The following is a 19,284-nucleotide window of genomic DNA, read 5'->3' on the forward strand; positions in this document are numbered from 1 at the left end:
CGTCGAGAAGCAAGCTTACGCTGTTTTCAAAGCGATGAAACATTTCAGACCCTTCCTACTTAAAACCCATACAAAAATCATAGTGTTGTTTCTAGCGGTAAGAAATCTCTTAGTACAGAAACATGTGGGTGAAAAGAGAGCAAATTGGGTTACGGGCTTACAAGAATACGACGCTGAAATTAAACCAACAAATATTGTAAAAGGTCAAGGATTTTGTAAAATGTTGGCTGGAGCATTGCTTATTTTCGAAATACCGTCTTCAGAAGTACAAATGTATGAGGTAAGCCTAAAAAATATTGAATCATTATATGCTGATATCATATTTTATCTAAAGAACAGATATGCTCCTTCAAACCTAGATTATACAAAGAAAAGAGCCCTAAGGTTGAAGGCTAAGAAATATCAACTCGTAAACGATGTACTTTTTAGGATGAATTATGATTTTGTTCTCCTTCGATGTCTCGAGAAAACTGAAGTTGAAAAGGTGTTGTAGGAACTCCATGATGGACTAGCAGGTGGACATTATGTTGGATATACTACAGCACATAAAATCTTGTGCCAAGATACTATTGGCCTACACTATTCAAAGATGCGCATAGCTATGTAAGGAAATGTCAAGTTTGTCAAACTACTGCTGGGAGACAAAAGAAAGCATCATTGCCTTTGCAACCAGTGAATATTGATCAACCTTTTGATCAATGGGGATTGGATATAATAGGTGAGATCATTCCTCATTCTTCTAAACAACATAGGTATATCCTTACAGCTACAAACTATTTTACTAAATGGGTAGAAGCAGTTCCTCTCAAGATAGCTAATGCTGAACACATCATTGATTTCATAGATCAGTTCATAATTACCAGGTTTGGTTTACCCTTCGCTTTAATGTTTGATAATGCATCGTATTTTTCTGGCAATGCTATGACTGAATTTGAGCTCAAAAGAGGTTTTAATCTTAAATACTCTGCCAATTATTACCCACAGGGGAATGGGTTAGCTGAGTCAACAAATAAAAACTTAATTAGAATCATTAAGTGAACCATTGTTCAAACTCATAAGAATTGGCACAAATCCTTAACATATGCTATATGGGCAGACTGAATAACGCAGAAAGCCTCCATTGGCACTTCTCCCTTTAGTTTGGTTTATGGGAAAGAGGTGGTCCTTCCAACTCATCTAGCAATTCCCTCGTTGGCCTTAGTTCATTATTGACGAAACAACAACTTCTTCCTTGCAACTAAGGCAACTGCAAATCCTTAAGCTAGAAGAGCAACGAGAACAGGCTAAAATAACTCATGCGCATCACCAAGCATTAGTAAAAGCTTCTTTTGATTCAAACATGATATCCAGAAAGGAATTTCAGATTGGTGACCTAGTTTTAAAATGGGATAAGGCTCACGAGGAAAAGGGAAAACATACGAAATTTCAATGAATGTGGCTTGGCCCTTTCCAAATCGCAGAAATCATAGGTCCATCTACTTTTATGTTACAGGATTTAACAGGAAAAAGAGAATCTTTACCTGTTAACAGTCAGATCCTCAAAAAATACTTTCCATAGGAGATCATTCTTATATTTTTGTAAATTAGCTTTTCCTTTATTTTGATAATAAAACCAATTGTAAATGGTTACATTTGGAATTCACGAAAAATACTAGAATTTCTTTTAAATTTTGTTTTTTCGCTTGTATAAATAGGACTGATTTAGAAAATTGGACATTATTATTGAAAGATACAGTCAAAGGCTATCAGCTTGAAAATGATACTAGTTTCAACCTTGTAAATTTTGATAAAAACAACCTTTAGTGGGAATTTGTTTTATATCAGTCAAATGAAAAGTATCAATAACAAAACGAAGATTCTTTGTAGAAAAGCTCTTTCCAAAAACTCTACCATTGTCGTCCAGAACTATTCTTAAGGAAACAATGACTTCCTCCCCACCTAGGGAATTACGAGCTTCAAGGAATAATCTAGCAATACACTTTAACTTAAAGAATAAGAGGTCTCATCACGAGCCGACTTATCATGATCATAGATATTATAGCTTGTTGACTTTGCCAAAACTGCATATCACAACAGGGCAATGACTCGAGATTATTGCAATCAAAAGACAAGGGGTCTCATCATGAGCCAGCTTGTTCAACAAAGTTATAAATCAAGTGAGTGGCACTGTCATAATTTGGCTACCAAACCAAGGCATTGTTCTTTAAGGATTAAAAGAAAATAAAAGCAATAAGTGTGGATATGGATTTCCCTTTGAAAATCGTATATTTCTCCAAGTAGGATATAGGATCATTGTTGGGTAACAAGTAACCCTGTCGAGGCTATAAATGCCTGCTGGCAGCAAAGGCTCTACCTACAACAAATGAGCATATTTAAAACTGATTTACAGAGAAGACTTTGTTTTTATCTTTATAAACCAAGTAGTGACTAATGTAAATACAATGACTAGCTCTAGGAAGTAAATAACCAAAGTTAACATAGAAGAAACAAACTATCCTCAACAACTGAAAGTATGATGTACTTTATCTTTCTATAATAAAGTTTGATTCTCTAAAAAACCTTATGTTTTGGAAGTTTAGAAAATTCAAAATAAAAGCAGAGATAACTGGTTCTTCCAAGTGAATCGCCAATTGTTGTGGCCAGCAACAACCCCCCTTCTTATTTAGTTTTCTCACTAATACTAAATAAGTGGGGACCCTTATCCATAAAATTAAAAAAAATAAATTAGGACTTGTATTCTTTTTTTAATAAATCTTACTATCAGAAACTTAAGAGAATACTTGAAAAATCTAAAAAGACTTAAGTTTTATGATAAGTTTGAACAAAACTGTTCTCTCAATAAAAAGCGTCACATCGCATCGCAAAAAAGTAATAGAGGCTTTCCTACAAACCAAATCCTAAGATTGTGAAATAGCGATGCGAGATCACGTATTAAAAGAACTTCATCATATCACAGTTTTAATGTGCTTCAAGTATCACTTAAGGTGAAATACCTCAAACCGCCGATATGCGATGGCACGTCTCACAAATCGCATTGCACAGAAAACATATGGTAACAGATGATTGCCACATGTAACAATCTGCGATATTGCGAAGAAAATCGCAAAATCACCTTATCGTAGATCTGCAGGCCTCGTCATTCGAGAAAAGCTTTTCCATAAACCGATGCCTAGTTATGCGCATTAATGTTATTTTAATGAGTTAGTTGGCAATCATTAATGAAATATGATTTTGATCTGATCGAAGAGCCATTTCACGTAAGGTGATATATTTTATATGATTTCCGCATTTAAAGATTTCCCATCACCTTTTTCTTATCATTACTCTTTCCTCATTTGCAAATTGTACGAGAAAAAAGGAGAGAAGTATACATAGCAGTGTTCAGAATATTATGGGAAAGAAAGGAAAGGCTTCAAGTTCTGAAGACAAAGAAATGACGCCCTTATACACAGACACCACTTGTAACAGAGATGCCAACGTTACCACTTGGGAAGGCATGCGTAGTCTACTCGAGGAAGAAAATCCTAGAGTAATGGAGGTTACAACTACTGCAGACTCACACGGGTCATCTGAGGCGTCCATTACAGAACTAGCATGCTTGTTCTTGCACCGTATAGCGGCAAAGCCCAAGATTATTCCATACACGTACATGGTCAAATGGTTACTGGATAGTGCTGAGATAAAAGCGCGCGAGAGGCTGTGGAGCGATAAAAAGGTGTCTTTTAAACTCCTAATTACCTCACATTAATTGTCAACGCAGGGACGACTTTTTATTTCAAGAGTGTACTCAGTCTGAGGCGGCTATTTACTTAAGAGTAATTTTTAGTAGTAGAGCGTTCAGAGAACACAAGAGTAGACGGATGCTAAACTATGACTAAATTACTTCAAAAGGATAAAATCACACAAGACAACTTATCACTCAAGGGTGCGGAAGTGATAACCCATCCCTCTAGAAACTGATGGAAAGGAAATTAGAGCATGGACCATAGGTCTGGGAGCTAAGCAACGACTTGCTGAGGCTCACTACAGCCTTCGACCTTCTCTCACACCAAAGCAGCAAATGCAAGTAAATGGCACGGCAGCAAGTACAATGGAATAGCAAAAGGAAATAGAACAGCAAGTCTAAAATGGAACGGTCGTAAATGGAACAGCAAACTAGAATTAAAGGAAATGAACAACAGCAAAGCCAAATTAATAACAATCTTTACTCTAAGAATAAATTGGACAGCACACAGAAATAGAACAACATTGATTAATGATAGGATATGAAACAATGCTGGAAAGCAAAACAATAACTTAACACACGGCACACCTCAATAGTAATCTGATCTTGGTAATTCAATTGTCAGTCTTAGTTATAAATAATACGACTGTCCTTTAGCACGGAGCAGCAACGTTCATAAATTCAACAATCGCAAGGAAATATAATTCTAAGATGAATTCAATAATACCAATGGTCAAATGTTACAACACAGACATTCCATAATTAAATCACAATGGTATCCGGTAAAAACCATTTTATACCAGCAATTAAAGAAACAGCAATGCGCTGCAAAGTCAATATGATATTTCTGTCTCAGAAAATGATATCACTTAGCAGATCAAACATAACAGAGCTGTGTTGTAAAATAATAAAACAAATCAGATTACCGAATCACGCTGATGAGCAAACCACGCATAAACCAAAGAAGATAATATACAACAGCAAGTGTAAATATATGATACACAATAGCAGCAGCGTACTCCACCAGAGGCTGGGCCCTTAGCCGCCAGCGGACGCTGCTGGGTTACTTCAGAAGGAAAAGAGTGAACAGCAACGCCCAAATTATGTATTAATCATTAAATAGTGAAATCATTACAATAGTTGAAGCTTTGAGACTTACAGCATAAAACAATCCTTCCTTCCTCCTATCCTATCATGAATCCTTGCTTCTGAATCTCTGATTCAAATCATCAATTCGCCATCATTCGAATCCCCAAAGTCATCCTGAAGTCATCCTGAAGTCCCTCTCTCTGATCTTTGTTTTCATTTAAATAGAGAAAGATCAGAGAGCAGTTATAACATAGATAATTACAACATGATTTCTTTTACAAATTTGGGTTGATTCTAACCAGATGATCAACAAGAAAATATATTTCCTTTCATCTCTCAACAAAAGCAAGACGAATTTGGGTTTGCAGCTAAGATTTGGAGGACGGCCGCAACTGCAAATCTGAGAACATCGTGCTCAAAGAACCTTACGTTTCTCCCTGTACAAGCCGAATTTGGGCAAACCGTTCTTCCTGAAAGTTAATTGGGCCCGTTCTGGACAAAACCCATGTTCCGGATTTCTCAAATTCGTCTTCATTTGCTCAGAATCGCAACCGCAAAACTGCCACTCCTTAAACCAGCGAATTTCTGAGTTGGCAGATTTAAAAATCAAATCTTCAATCTGGAAGTTACCTTGGAGGCTAAGAATGGTGAATAATGTTATAACCAACTTATTAGAACTATCATTGATAAAATAATGCATAATAATCAATTTATTAGAAATAAAGGAGAATAAATAATATTCATCCATGAGAGCATAAATCATTTATAAAATGGATTTAAATGATAAATTATAATAGATGATATAATAGAGAAGAGTAAAAATGGATGAAATAAGTGTTACAAAGTGGTCATATTCATGGCCCAACATACCCCCACACTCAATATGTTGCATGTCCTCATGCAACGAAAATTGAATATATTGCATGTCTTCATGCAACCCAAAGACAAAAACCCATGTGTTAACCAAGCAATAAAAATTTGAGAACAAATGAATGCTTCCTTAATTAATGAATATTCAATTTTAGCAATCTCGATGAAGGCATAACAATTTTTACATTGACATTCAACTATATGTATGAAGTTGCAGCAAAACTTCATTAACCATTTTCCCAAAAACTACAAACCAGATTTTGTTGAAATGTTGCAAGTAGATTTGTAATATATGAAGGCTTCTATGATCCAAAAATCAGATCGTTTTGATGCATGGATCATGAGATATAAACAAAATGGCTGTAGGTGAGAGTGCATGATTTCCGAAATTTTATGAACTAATATTTCTTGAAATTGTGTGGTTTTGTATTAATGTGTTTTCCAAAAATTACAAGAATTGAGTTCATAGTTTTAAAAATATGTGGAAATCAATTTCTGCACTGTGTAAAAATGAAATTGTATGCCTTAAATAAGGAAGAAAGTAGAAAACATCCATCATGCATAGCAATTCCTCCCCCTCTCTGAAAAATTAGCATGTCCTCATGCGATGCTAGAAAACAAATAGAGGTGGTTGCTACCAGCTGTTGAATTCTATGCTTGGTGTAAAACAACATGGAATAAGGGAGGTGTTGAGAGTGAATAAGAATAGCAATGGATGATAAAGAATATGAATGGCGTGGTCATAAGAAAGAAATGAATAAAAGGAACACTCCCCCACACTCGAAAATGATATGCTGCTGAAAAAGGGGAAGTGGTAAAGATGTGGAATGAAAGATGACAAATAATGCTCAAAATGGATTTTCATTAAATTCTCCTAAATTTATAATAAATTAGAAAACTATGCAATTTTACCTCAAGTTTTACCTCCAAAAATATGGAATGACATATATTGACTGGCAGTTGTTGAAAACAATGTAAACTTTGAAACGGGAACTGATACTGTTACCCGTTTTGTAGAGGTGGCAAAAAAATGACCCGATTTTCAAAAGTGTTGATGCAGAATACACATGTTTTTTTAAGAACATGCTTTTTGGAACTTTAATTTTTTTCATGTGCATTAAGTGGGTGAGGCTCGGTGAATGGTAGTGATTTTCATCCTGATTTTAAAAAGTGTGTATTCTGCATCACACCCTTTTTTTAAAAGACCTATTTTTTGACTTTAAATTTTCTAGTGTGTGAAATGTAAAAAATTATTTTCTAAATTTGATAGTTTTTGAAGTCGTCATTGTATTCATATTTTCTTGTTCTCTATCTTAATTATTTTTTTTTTTTAGTGGGCTTTTTATTGTTTTGCGTTTTTAAATTATAAAGTCGATAGTTTGAATTTTAGATAATCTACATATTTAGACATCTTTTCAACCCCCTTAATTAATTTTTCAATCGACATGAAATAATTGTTTCTAAAAAACAACATTTTTTAACAATGGACATAAAAAATAACCATTTTTAACATAAATATAACAAAAAAACTAAACGTTTTGATAATTTTTTGCTAGAATTAACATGTCAAAATCACAAATTTTATACAAAAATATTAACTAAAAATGGTCAAATAATAGTTTTTTTTATGAATTTCATGTCAAAAGGATAATAATAACTACTTTTTTTTTCAAAAAAAAATGATTAACTTAAAAATCAATGCAAAAATCACATATTACCAATATTGAACGTATAACAACCCTAATTGAGTGTTTATTCTTCTCATAAAATGTCAAAGTCAAAACATTGCAAAGCTTGAGTTACAAGCATAACTTAAATTTAATCAAGAATGTCACGTAATCCAAACTCTTCGTCCTCTAGAGTTTCATCATTGTCCTCTTCCACAATATTTTCTGTTTCATTTTGCTCATTTTCCTCTTCTAATGGGTCTTTCATGTCTGCAAATCCCCCAATATGTGTCTTTCCATACATTCCATGTAATGGTGGTTGGGGTTCCTTTGCCTTTTTTGCCACACGTGATTCACTAAAGTCCCCTTTCTTCAACCCAATTTCTTGCATTGCATCTGGAAGAAATTGGAGAGCATTAATTCTTTGCTGAATGAAATTGCATTGTAATGGATCTTTCTCAATTGCAATGAAATTTCTTCCTTTTTGAAGGCAGCATGCTAGTGTTGTACCTAATTATCAAGCACAAAAAAATAATGAAGTAAATTAGTACAATGACATATTAATTAAAAAAAAGAACATATTGAAATTCAATTCCATGTGGCAAAACGTACCTGAGCCAGAAAATAAATCCAGAACCCAATCTCCTTCATTTGAACATATGTCTATAAGATAGTTAATCAATAATTGTGGTTTCTGATAAATGTTAACTATCTCTCCTTTCATTTCTTTGTCTTCATATGTTAGTTTTCTCACAACAGCATCATAAGACAGTATTTGGCTATGACTCTTTTTGTCCACCCGATTAAAAATCATAGACATATGGCTATCATCTTTTGCCCAACTATCAATATGAATGAACTCACAGTCATTTATAAATTGTTGATCTTCATTGTCAAGAAGATTTGACTTTTGCCTGTAACATAAAATAGTAAAATTTCAATTAACTTGTACATAAATTAATTTTTCAACATTAATCAAATATACCTTTAACATGCAGATGGTGCGGCTTTCTGACTTGATATTGGCATTGTCCTTCACTTGCCTTATAGGTTTGTGTCACATTTAACTGAAATGTACGACCACCATCAACTAGGTTTCTCTTTGTCAAATTCTGTCGAATGGCATTTTGTTTTGTTTTGATAATGCCATCACCTAAATCAGCTCCTGGTGTAATGATTTCTCTGCTTTCTTTTGAAGTTTCACTAGGTTCTTGACTGCTGGTAATGACTACTTCAAGATCTTCAACTCTACTTTTTTTCGTCTTAACATTCTGAAGAGATCTATTCTTGGCCATTGTTACTTTTGGTCTTTTACGACCTTCCACAATTTCAATGTCATCTTCAGTAATGGCAACATATGCTTCATTGTCAACTTCATCATCTTCAAAAGTAACTTGTTTACCCTTGCTAGATTTATCCACCAGAGGCCTTTTTTTCTGATTCTTTGGATGTAGTTTTGTAGCATCATCAATTACTACATTTTCCATGTTTTGCATATCTTCCTCTGACACTGAGTAAAAATGGCTGACAACGTTCATGATATCATTCTCTATGTAATGAATGCCTCCCACCATAATTGAACAGCTTTCAACAAAATTCTGCCAAACAAAATATCATATGTTAATATAATCAAAGTTAAAAAATATAGCGAGACATTTTCAAAACGCAAAATAAAAATACAAATAACAATACTTACCGTGTTTTGTGTCATATCATTTACGATTTGTTTACACAACTTTGTAGATACCTCTCTCCTATCATATAATGAATATGATAGTCGGTATTTAATCCTTTCATGTGACTTGGCAGTTTTTGTAAGTACGTAAACAACTTCAGTGTTTGGTACCGAACACATATCCATGACTTTTCCCATCACCTCCAAATTTTCAGTATTATTGCGTGTATCAATGTATAGATATATATTCACATTTGTGCTCTCTCTTTCTTTCACATACCAGGCTCTTGATGGAAATTTCACCTCTTTTGAACTTTTCCAATCTGAGATTAGCTTCTTATCACTTAAAACAGTTGACATATTTGTAGGTATGAGCTCAGGTGGAGTTCGTTCACCAACGTTTTTTGTAGGTATGAGCTCAGGTGGAGTCCGTTCACCAACGCTTTTTGAAGATACACCTTTAAGAATCCTTGCTCCAGAAAGATTCACAGAAATTTTTCTTGATGCCATTTTCCTAAAAAAAAAACACATAAATCAGTAAAAAAAAAAATTGCTAGGCGGGGCTGGGCGGGGTGGGCTGGGCGGGGCGGGCCGGGTGGGCGGGCCGGGTGGGCCGGGTGGGCAGGCCGGGCGGGCGGGCCGGCGGGCCAGGGGGGCCGGGTGGGCCGGGTGGGCGGGCCGGGTGGGTGGGCCGGGTGGGCGGGCCGGGCGGGCCGGGTGGGCCGGGTGGGGGGGCCGGGTGGGCCGGGTGGGCGGGCCGGGCGGGCCGGGTGGGCCGGGTGGGCGGGCCGGGTGGGCAGGGCGGGCTGGGCCGGGTGGGGTGGGTGGGGGCGGGCGGGCGGGCGGGTGGGCCGGGCTGGGGGGATGGGCGGGCGGGGCGGGGTGGGATGGGCGGGCGGGGGGGATGGGCGGGGTGGGCGGGTGGGCTGGGCGGGGCGGGCGGGGTGGTCTCGACCACCCCGCCCGCCCCGCCCAGCCCACCCGCCCACCCCGCCCACCCTGGCCCGCCCACCCCGCCCACCCCGCCCATCCCCCCCGCCCGCCCCGCCCGCCAATCCCCCCCGCCCGCCCGCCCCGCCCACCCGGCCCGCCCACCCCACCCGGCCCAGCCCACCCCGCCCACCCGGCCCGCCCACCCGGCCCACCCGGCCCGCCCACCCGGCTCACCCACCCGGCCCGCCCACCCGGCCCGCCCGGCCCGCCCACCCGGCCCACCCGGCCCGCCCACCCAGCCCACCCGGCCCGCCCACCCGGCCCACCCACCCGGCCCGCCCGCCGGCCCACCCGGCCCGCCCACCCGGCCCGCCCACCGGGCCCACCCGGCCCGCCCGCCCGCACAGGGCCACCCCTGGGCCGCCCCGCCCCGCCCGAGGGCGGAGTGTCGATTCCGGGAATCGACGCTCCGCCCTCGGGCGGGGCGGGGCGGCCCGGGGGTGGCGCTGCGCGGGCGGCGCCGCCGGCGCAGCGCCACCCCCGGGCCGCCCCGCTCCGCCTGGGAATCGACGCTCCGCCCTTGGGCTGGGCGGGGCAGCCCGGGGGTGGCCCTGTGCGGGCGGGCCGGATGGGTGGGCCGGGTGGGCCGGGTGGGCGGGCCGGGCGGGCGGGCGGGCCGGGTGGGCGGGCCGGGTGGGCCGGGTGGGTGGGCCGGGCGGGCCGGGTGTGCCGGGTGGGCGGGCCGGGTGGGCCGGGTGTGCGGGCCGGGTGGGCGGGCCGGGCGGGCCTGGTGGGCCGGGTGGGCGGGCCGGGGGGGTGGGCAGGGCGGGCCGGGTGGGCGGGCCGGGCGGGCCGGGTGGGCCGGGTGGGGGGGTCCGGGTGGGCCGGGTGGGCGGGCCGGGTGGGGTGGGTGGGCCGGGTGGGCGGGTCGGGCAGGCCGGGTGGGCCGGGGTGGGCGGGCGGGCCGGGTGGGGAGGGCGGGCGGGGGGGATGGGCGGGGTGGGCAGGTGGGCTGGGCGGGGCGGGCGGGGTGGTCCAGACCACCCCGCCCGCCCCGCCCATCCCACCCGCCCGCCCCGCCCCGCCCACCCCGCCCATCCCCCTCGCCCGCCCTCCCCACCCGGCCCGCCCGCCCTCCCCACCCGGCCCGCCCGCCCACCCCGGCCCACCCGGCCCGCCCGGCCCGCCCACCCGGCCCACCCACCCCACCCGGCCCGCCCACCCGGCCCACCCACCCGGCCCGCCCACCCGGCCCGCCCGGCCCACCCGGCCCGCCCACCCGGCCCACCCGGCCCGCCCACCCGGCCCACCCGGCCCGCCCAGCCCAGCCCAGCCCACCCGGCCCGCCCGCCCAGCCCAGCCCAGCCCACCCGGCCCGCCCGCCCAGCCCACCCAGCCCACCCGGCCCGCCCGCCCCACCCAGCCCGATTCACAGTTACCGATTCACCATGTGGTATAAAAAAAAAAATTGGCTTGGAAAATTTTTTAATTTAAAAAAAAAATATATTTTTCATTAGCGTAATTTAATATGAAAATTTCGAAAAAATAATTGTACTTGCCTTTCAAATGCGACAATTCTTCGTTGTATATATTGTTGATAGCAATATCGCTGCTCCACAAATTCACGAGTCTTTCAAGGAATTTCAGAAAACCTAGATGTGAGGCGAGTAATAGTGATAGCGAAATTTATTATATAAGTGAAATTACGAAGATGTTTTTCCATACGATTAATGTGAGATAATTTGTTTTACATTAGTATAGAGAGAATATTGTAGAGTTGTTTTACAACGGATTGAATGTGGGATTAATATGTTTGAGAATATATTATAAAAATTAGAAAAAAAAAGAAATTGTTAAGTAAATATGATATACTTTAACTATTAGAATAATTAATGTATAACTGATTGTGATTTACAATTTGAATTTTAGTGATTTATTTCATAAAAATAAATTAGTTTATGTTTTTCAATCAATTGTAGAATAAAATAATAAAGGTAAATAAATCTAACAAACTTTTGGAGGGAAATATTTTCGCGAAAATTTTTGGAGGGAAATATTTTCGCGAAAATTTTTGGAGGGAAATATTTTCGCGAAACATTGTTGAACAACAACAATCTCAGGGTATTATTAATTCTTCACAGGCAGAGGAAAGAGAGATGTATATAGGTTCCAGAAGATCTCGTGCACAACGTGAAGCCATGGAAGACCTTTATAGGGGTTCAGTACAGGATATTAAGGAGGGTTGCATGATTGCAGTGCTAGCAGATGGAGATCCTAATGGCTATCCATTTTGGGTTGCTAAAGTTTTAAAGGTCTTTACAGAAAATGAGGATGTTACAGGTGTTGAAGTACATTGGTATGCCACAAATACACACCCATTCAATGGTGTGTATAAGCCAGAGATGGTAGTTGACAAAAAAAATGGTGGAAAAAGAAAAAGAAAGGGTACAAATATAAATCGCCGCCGCACAGACATATTACAATTGAAGGATGTTGACATACTTGTTTATGACTTCAATTTAACAAAGAGAGGAACTCTTCGCTTCAAGACGACAGAGATTCTAAAAAGGTTGTTACCAGAAGGAACAGTGTTGACATGGGACTCTGCTGAAACCAGTCGTAGATCTAGAAGACTTTTGAAACCTGGAATCTTGGGCATGCATGTGGACTCAGATGGGGCACTAGTTGATGACAGAGAAGAATATGGAACATCTTCGTCAGCATCCAGTCACTCATCTGAAGATGTGAATTCTGATGGTGTGCAAGAAAATATGAGTGATTTTGAATAATTGTTTAAGACAGTTTATATAACTGATGTATGCATCGTATCTTCAAATAAAATGGATGTTTTCCATATTTTGTTAAATGAGAAGTTATGAAGCATTTTTATGTTGTTGGATTATGTCTTAAGTATGATAAATCTTATTGTTTAAATATCTACAATGCAATATCAAATTAGAGATATAATGTCTCTTTTATTCAGTGTACAAATAAAGACTTTTGAATTCATTCAGTGAAATAATTTGTTCATAATGTCATGTTTTTTTAGTTTTGTGGTTGAAAACATGTTAAATTTATACTTAAGAAAGAAAAATGATATTCTACCAGAAACATTAATGTGTTTTTCCTTAAAAGTTAACTTTGTTTGAGACATAAAAAATTGGTTTTATTAGCATTGTTTAAAAAGTATGAAAATTGACCCCTAAAAAAAAAATCATTATTCCAGTATCAACACTTTTTTTCTGAAGCTATATTTTGCAGGAAAATTTCGTAGAAAATTTCGTAGTCGCTGCCATTTTTAAAACAACCGCAAAATTGACACCTAAAAAAAAAAAACATCGTTCCAGTATACACACTTTTCGTTTTGAGCACTGTTTTTGTGGTTTTTTTGGGGTTTTTGGGCCAGAGTTCTCGTTTTGAGTTTATAGTTCCCGTTTCAAAGTTTACATTGTTTGAAGCTGATGTAGACAGAGTTGGTGCTGAAAGTGATGAAAAAGGTGGAATCCAGGGAAGCACATCATGTCTGAAGAATTGTTCACGTTCGCGAGCCTCTAATGTGAAGTGCAATAGTGTGGTCATGCTACGAATAGAATTCTGCCCATACTTGTTGTTCTCCTGTAAACAAATCATACTTGTGCATACAATGTTCTTGAAGCCATAGTGTTAGCTTTGAATAGCAACAGATAAAATGCATGCAAAATTTCAATTAGAAAAACTTATCAAATCAACAAGTTATGGCAGAGTGTAGTAATCAGATCACATGCAATCCCATAATGCATACATTCCCCCCTCCAATTGGAAAATGGGTTCCATAACCATAAAGCATATGAAAGGGGTGGTGCTGACGGCAAGGCAATGGAATGAACAATATATCAGTGAAGCAGAGTACACTTATCAATGATAGGACGGTGAAAATTATGGTTATATTGAGAGCAAAGTGTGTAAAGATAGTTATGAATAAGAGATAGGACGCTTTGGATTGATGATAGTTTATAAAAAACGAAAAAGGACAACAATATGCTAAAAAGATGCTTTGCTGACGGTATTCTAGCTGAAAATGATGTGATTGATCATAAAACAATTTCTCATGCATAAAGGTTCAAACAGGGAAAAAGTTAAGGAAATAACTTCTCTGTTAAAAAGAAAATAAGAAAAGGGTATTATAATAATAATTGACGAAAAGATATAACTTCAATACCATAAGCAGAGCTGCTGCTGCCAGCAGGCGTCCATAGCCTCGGCAGGGTTGCTTTTTAACCCATATGAGCCAGGATCCTCAATTTATAAATGGAGAGTTACAGTGCTATTCTACAGAAGAGATCAGTGTGCTAGCGTGGTAACCAGATAATCACACTGCCATTCACTGGGATGTAGCAAAAGTGATCAGGCCGGCTCGTAATGAGACCTCATGTTCCAAGGATAATTGGGCTATTCAATGGATCATAACCCTGGTGTGGTGGCCATAATGGGAATGTCACTTTGTTACAACCTTATGAACATGGTAGGCTGGCTCGTAATGAGACCCCCTATCCTCCATCTGCGAACAAAATTTTGTTGTTATTGTTATTACACATTTTTATGATAAAAAGAGGGAGGCTCAGTACTCCTTAAGAGCAGGGATGGCGGAAGAAGTTGAACATGTCAATAGAAAAAAATACCCATAATCTCATTTATTATAGATAGAGAAGATTATAACCATGTAGGGTGGAACCAACATAGTATTAAGATGATCAATCAATATCATGTTCAACAGAAAACAATGCAGTAAAGTAATATATAAATAATTGTGTCCTTTTGAAAATAAACTATCATCAAGGAGCTGTCCTGTTAAAGATCATAACGTAAATGATATTAACTTGATTCAATAGAATCCATAATTCTTGTCCTCATAAAAATAGTGTACTTCATGCCATGAAAGAGAATCAGGAGAATGTGGTTGAGATGAACTATGAATAATCCCACAAGAGAAAGGAAGGGTTGCTCTCAAAAATACTCTCAAAGTGTTGCTTTTTTTTTTAAGGAACAACAAAAACACTCAAAAAGAAAGTGGTGTTCTGTGTAGGGAACAACAAAGAAAATGCATACCAAAAAAAAAAAAGAAGCAAAAATACACACAAAAACGCGAAGAATCTATGCAAGCAAATAGTTGGGATGCCGTTTTCCTAAGATCATGAGTGCTTGTCAAAAAAAAAAATGGCCAAACTGTTGTTCTTTTTGAAAAAGGAACAGCAAAAACACCAAGTGTCGTTGTAGTATAGTGGTGAGTATTCCCGCCTGTCACGCGGGTGACCCGGGTTCGATCCCCGACAACGGCGCCAAAATGTGGAGCGATAAAAAGGTGTCTTTTAAACTCCTAATTACCTCACATTAATTGTCAACCCAGGGACGACTTTTTATTTCAAGAGTGTACTCAATCTGAGGCGGCTATTTACTTAAGAGTAATGTTTAGTAGTACAGCGTTCAGAGAACACAAGAGTAGATGGATGCTAAACTATGACTAAATTACTTCAAAAGGATAAAATCACACAAGACAGCTTATCAGTCAAGGGTGCGGAAGTGATAACCCATCCCTTTAGAAACTGATGGAAAGGAAATTAGAGCATGGACCATAGGTCTGGGAGCTAAGCAGCGACTTGCTGAGGCTCACTACAGCCTTCGACCTTCTCTCACACCAAAGCAGCAAATGCAAGTAAATGGCACGGCAGCAAGTACAATGGAATAGCAAAAGGAAATAGAACAGCAAGTCTAAAATGGAATGGCCGTAAATGGAACAGCAAACTAGAATTAAAGGAAATGAACAACAGCAAAGCCAAATTAATAACAATCTTTACTCTAAGAATAAATTGGACAGCACACAGAAATAGAACAACATTGATTAATGATAGGATATGAAACAATGCTGGAAAGCAAAATAATAACTTAACACACGGCACACCTCAATAGTAATCTGATCTTGGTAATTCAATTGTCAGTCTTAGTTATAAATAATACGACTGTCCTTTAGCACGGAGCAGCAACGTTCATAGATTCAACAATCGCAAGGAAATATAATTCTAAGATGAATTCAATAATACCAATGGTCAAATGTTACAACACAGACATTCCATAATTAAATCACAATGGTATCCGGTAAAAACCATTTTATACCAGCAATTAAAGAAACAGCAATGCGCTGCAAAGTCAATATGATATTTCTGTCTCAGAAAACGATATCACTTAGCAGATCAAACGTAACAGAGCTGTGTTGTAAAATAATAAAACAAATCAGATTACTGAATCACGCTGATGAGCAAACCACGCATAAACCAAAGAAGATAATATACAACATCAAGTGTAAATATATGATACACAATAGCAGCAGCGTACTCCACCAGAAGCTGGGCCCTTAGCCGCCAGCAGACGCTACTGGGTTACTTCAGAAGGAAAAGAGTGAACAGCAACGCCCAAATTATGTATTAATCATTAAATAGTGAAATCATTACAATAGTTGAAGCTTTGAGACTTACAGCATAAAACAATCCTTCCTTCCTCCTATCCTATCATGAATCCTTGCTTCTGAATCTCTGATTCAAATAATCAATTCGCCATCATTCGAATCCCCAAAGTCATCCTGAAGTCTCCCTGAAGTCATCCTGAAGTCCCTCTCTCTGATCTTTGTTTTCATTTAAATAGAGAAAGATCACAGAGCAGTTATAACATAGATAATTATAACATGATTTCTTTTACAAATTTGGGTTGATTCTAACCAGATGATCAACAAGAAAATATATTTCCTTTCATCTCTCAACAAAAGCAAGACGAATTTGGGTTTGCAGCTAAGATTTGGAGGACGGCCGCAACTGCAAATCTGAGAAAATCGTGCTCAAAGAACCCTACGTTTCTCCCTATACAAGCCGAATTTGGGCAAACCGTTCTTTGTTAAAGTTAATTGGGCCCGTTTTGGACAAAAACCATCTTCCAGATTTCTCAAATTCGTCTTCATTTGCTCAGAATCTCAACCGCAAAACTATCACTCCTTAAACCAGCGAATTTCTGAGTTGGCAGATTTAAAAATGAAATCTTCAATCTGGAAGTTACCTTGGAGGCTAAGAATGGTGAATAATGTTATAACCAACTTATTAGAACTATCATTGATAAAGTAATGCATAATAATCAATTTATTAGAAATAAAGGAGAATAAATAATATTCATCCATGAGAGCATAAATCATTTATAAAATGGATTTAAATGATAAATTATAATAGATGATATAATAGAGAAGAGTAAAAATGGATGAAATAAGTGTTACAAAGTGGTCGTATTCATGGCCCAACAGAGGCGAAAAATGGCACCAAGAAAGCCCGGATCGAGAAACGGAGGCAGTTTCCTAAGCGCGATCGCCAGGTAGAACCTCTTGAAAAGGAAAGCCTATAATCACTCAGTCGCCTGTAAGCCCAGAAAATTGTAGGAAAAAGTGCTAAAGGTGAAAGGCAAAACCCGAGCTCTAAAAACCAGTGGTATTTATCAGAGAACACTCCAGGATTTCTACCAAATGTGCAGCATCTACAAACAAGCTGGAGACAAAAGGCTCAATAAAGAGTAGAGTCCATCAAAAGGTTAACCAAGTTAAATTGGGATTCTTACTGGCAGTACTTGGTTAAACCACACAGTCAATGCATGACCCTCAAATGTCTCACTAATTCTGCCGAGAAGATGGCGCCAGCACTTGCCAATTCCGTTTTCACAGGACAGCTAAAGTCGGAGGTCGGCCAGCCAACTCACCTCAAGCCAATGATGGATACTTGCAACTACAAGGAACAGATACATAAATAGTTAATTGCCAGTTTTACTTTTAGATTCAGTTTTAGTTTTAGTTTTGCGTTATTTTTTCCTGAAATGAGGACGGTCATTTAAACCCCCTCCTATATTGTAATAAACTATTTTTAGATTTAGCTAGTAGTATTTAAACCCATCTCATGCATTTAGAGAAGGGTCCTGAAATTTATCAAAAGCTTGTCCTCAGAACATGCACTTCTGCACCCTCCGAGGAGGTTTTGATGAATGAATGGAACACGATTTATTGACATCTGTGTTTAATATCTGCTACTGAAATTACACTTTTGTTAGTAGATGTTGAATTAAGAAGAGATAAATCATTATTGCTAGAGCTCATAAGTAGAACTCGTTATAAATGGTACTTTTATCTCTTAACAATTTCTGCTTGTGTGTTAAAGTGATATTCATGTTTAGTTATTTATATGTGAATGCCTGAATTCTTGAGTTATCATTTGGCACTTCTGTACGGTGATAGCCATTTATTTATGCTTAATATATGAGTGACTTATTATGCGATATGTTTCCATAACTGTTCGGCTAACTTTTTATACGAAACAGTTTATCTTTATTGAATTCTTTTCTTATAGCAATTGAATGATCTTTATTACCAATTGCTGTAGAAATTATCTTAGATCACATAATTGAAAAATTAAATCCCGGGTTAGTTTTAGAATTAGATATTTCTGTTCATTAGAATACAATTGCATGTTGTTAAATTAGACTTAGAATAAAAGCATTTTACTTAGAAATTATTAGGAAGGAAATATCAATTCTCAAACACACACACACATAAATTGAGAAACTGGTCCCATATCCCCAGTCAGACCCACTACACCAAATGGAAAAGGAGCTGCTAACCAAGGTCCAGACAGGGTGGGTATCCCCCTTATTGTAGACCCGATTTTCGGGTCTTCAACAAGTAGATACCCAAGTTTCTTTGTCTCCATCAAAGTCTGAATCAGAGTATCCAATCAAGCTGAAGTTGCCCACGTGTGTATACTTGATTCCAAAGTCTTGAGTTCCCTTCAAGTACTTTAGAACTCTTTTTGCAGCAGACCAATGTCCCTCATAAGGCTTTTGCATAAACCTGGAGAGGATTCCAACAGAAAACGAAATGTCTGGTCTGGTAGTAGTTAGGTAGTTGAGACTTCCTACAAGTTGTCTATACTTTGTTGCATCCTCAAATTATTTTCCTTCAATGGATGTGAGCTTTAAGTTTTGTTCCATTGGAGTAGTCATAGGATTGCATTCTGTCATGCCAAACCTGTTCAAAAGATCTCCAATGTACTTCTTTTGAGAAAGGAATATGGATTTTGGATGCTGAGTTACTTCAATACCAAGATAGTAGTGAACACAGCCCAAATCAATCATTTCAAAACCTTTCCTCAATTCCTTTTTTATGGATGCAATGTAGCTCTCATTGTTCCCTGTCATCAAAAGATCATCTACATAGACAACAAGATATACCACTGTTTTGCCAACTTTCTTAACAAACAAAGTTGCCTCATCAA

The sequence above is a fragment of the Pinus tabuliformis genome, chromosome 5_2 (genome assembly GCF_031772625.1).
Source record: "Pinus tabuliformis cultivar Carrire ecotype Pingquan chromosome 5_2, CPIR1, whole genome shotgun sequence".
Lineage (NCBI taxonomy): Eukaryota > Viridiplantae > Streptophyta > Pinopsida > Pinales > Pinaceae > Pinus > Pinus tabuliformis.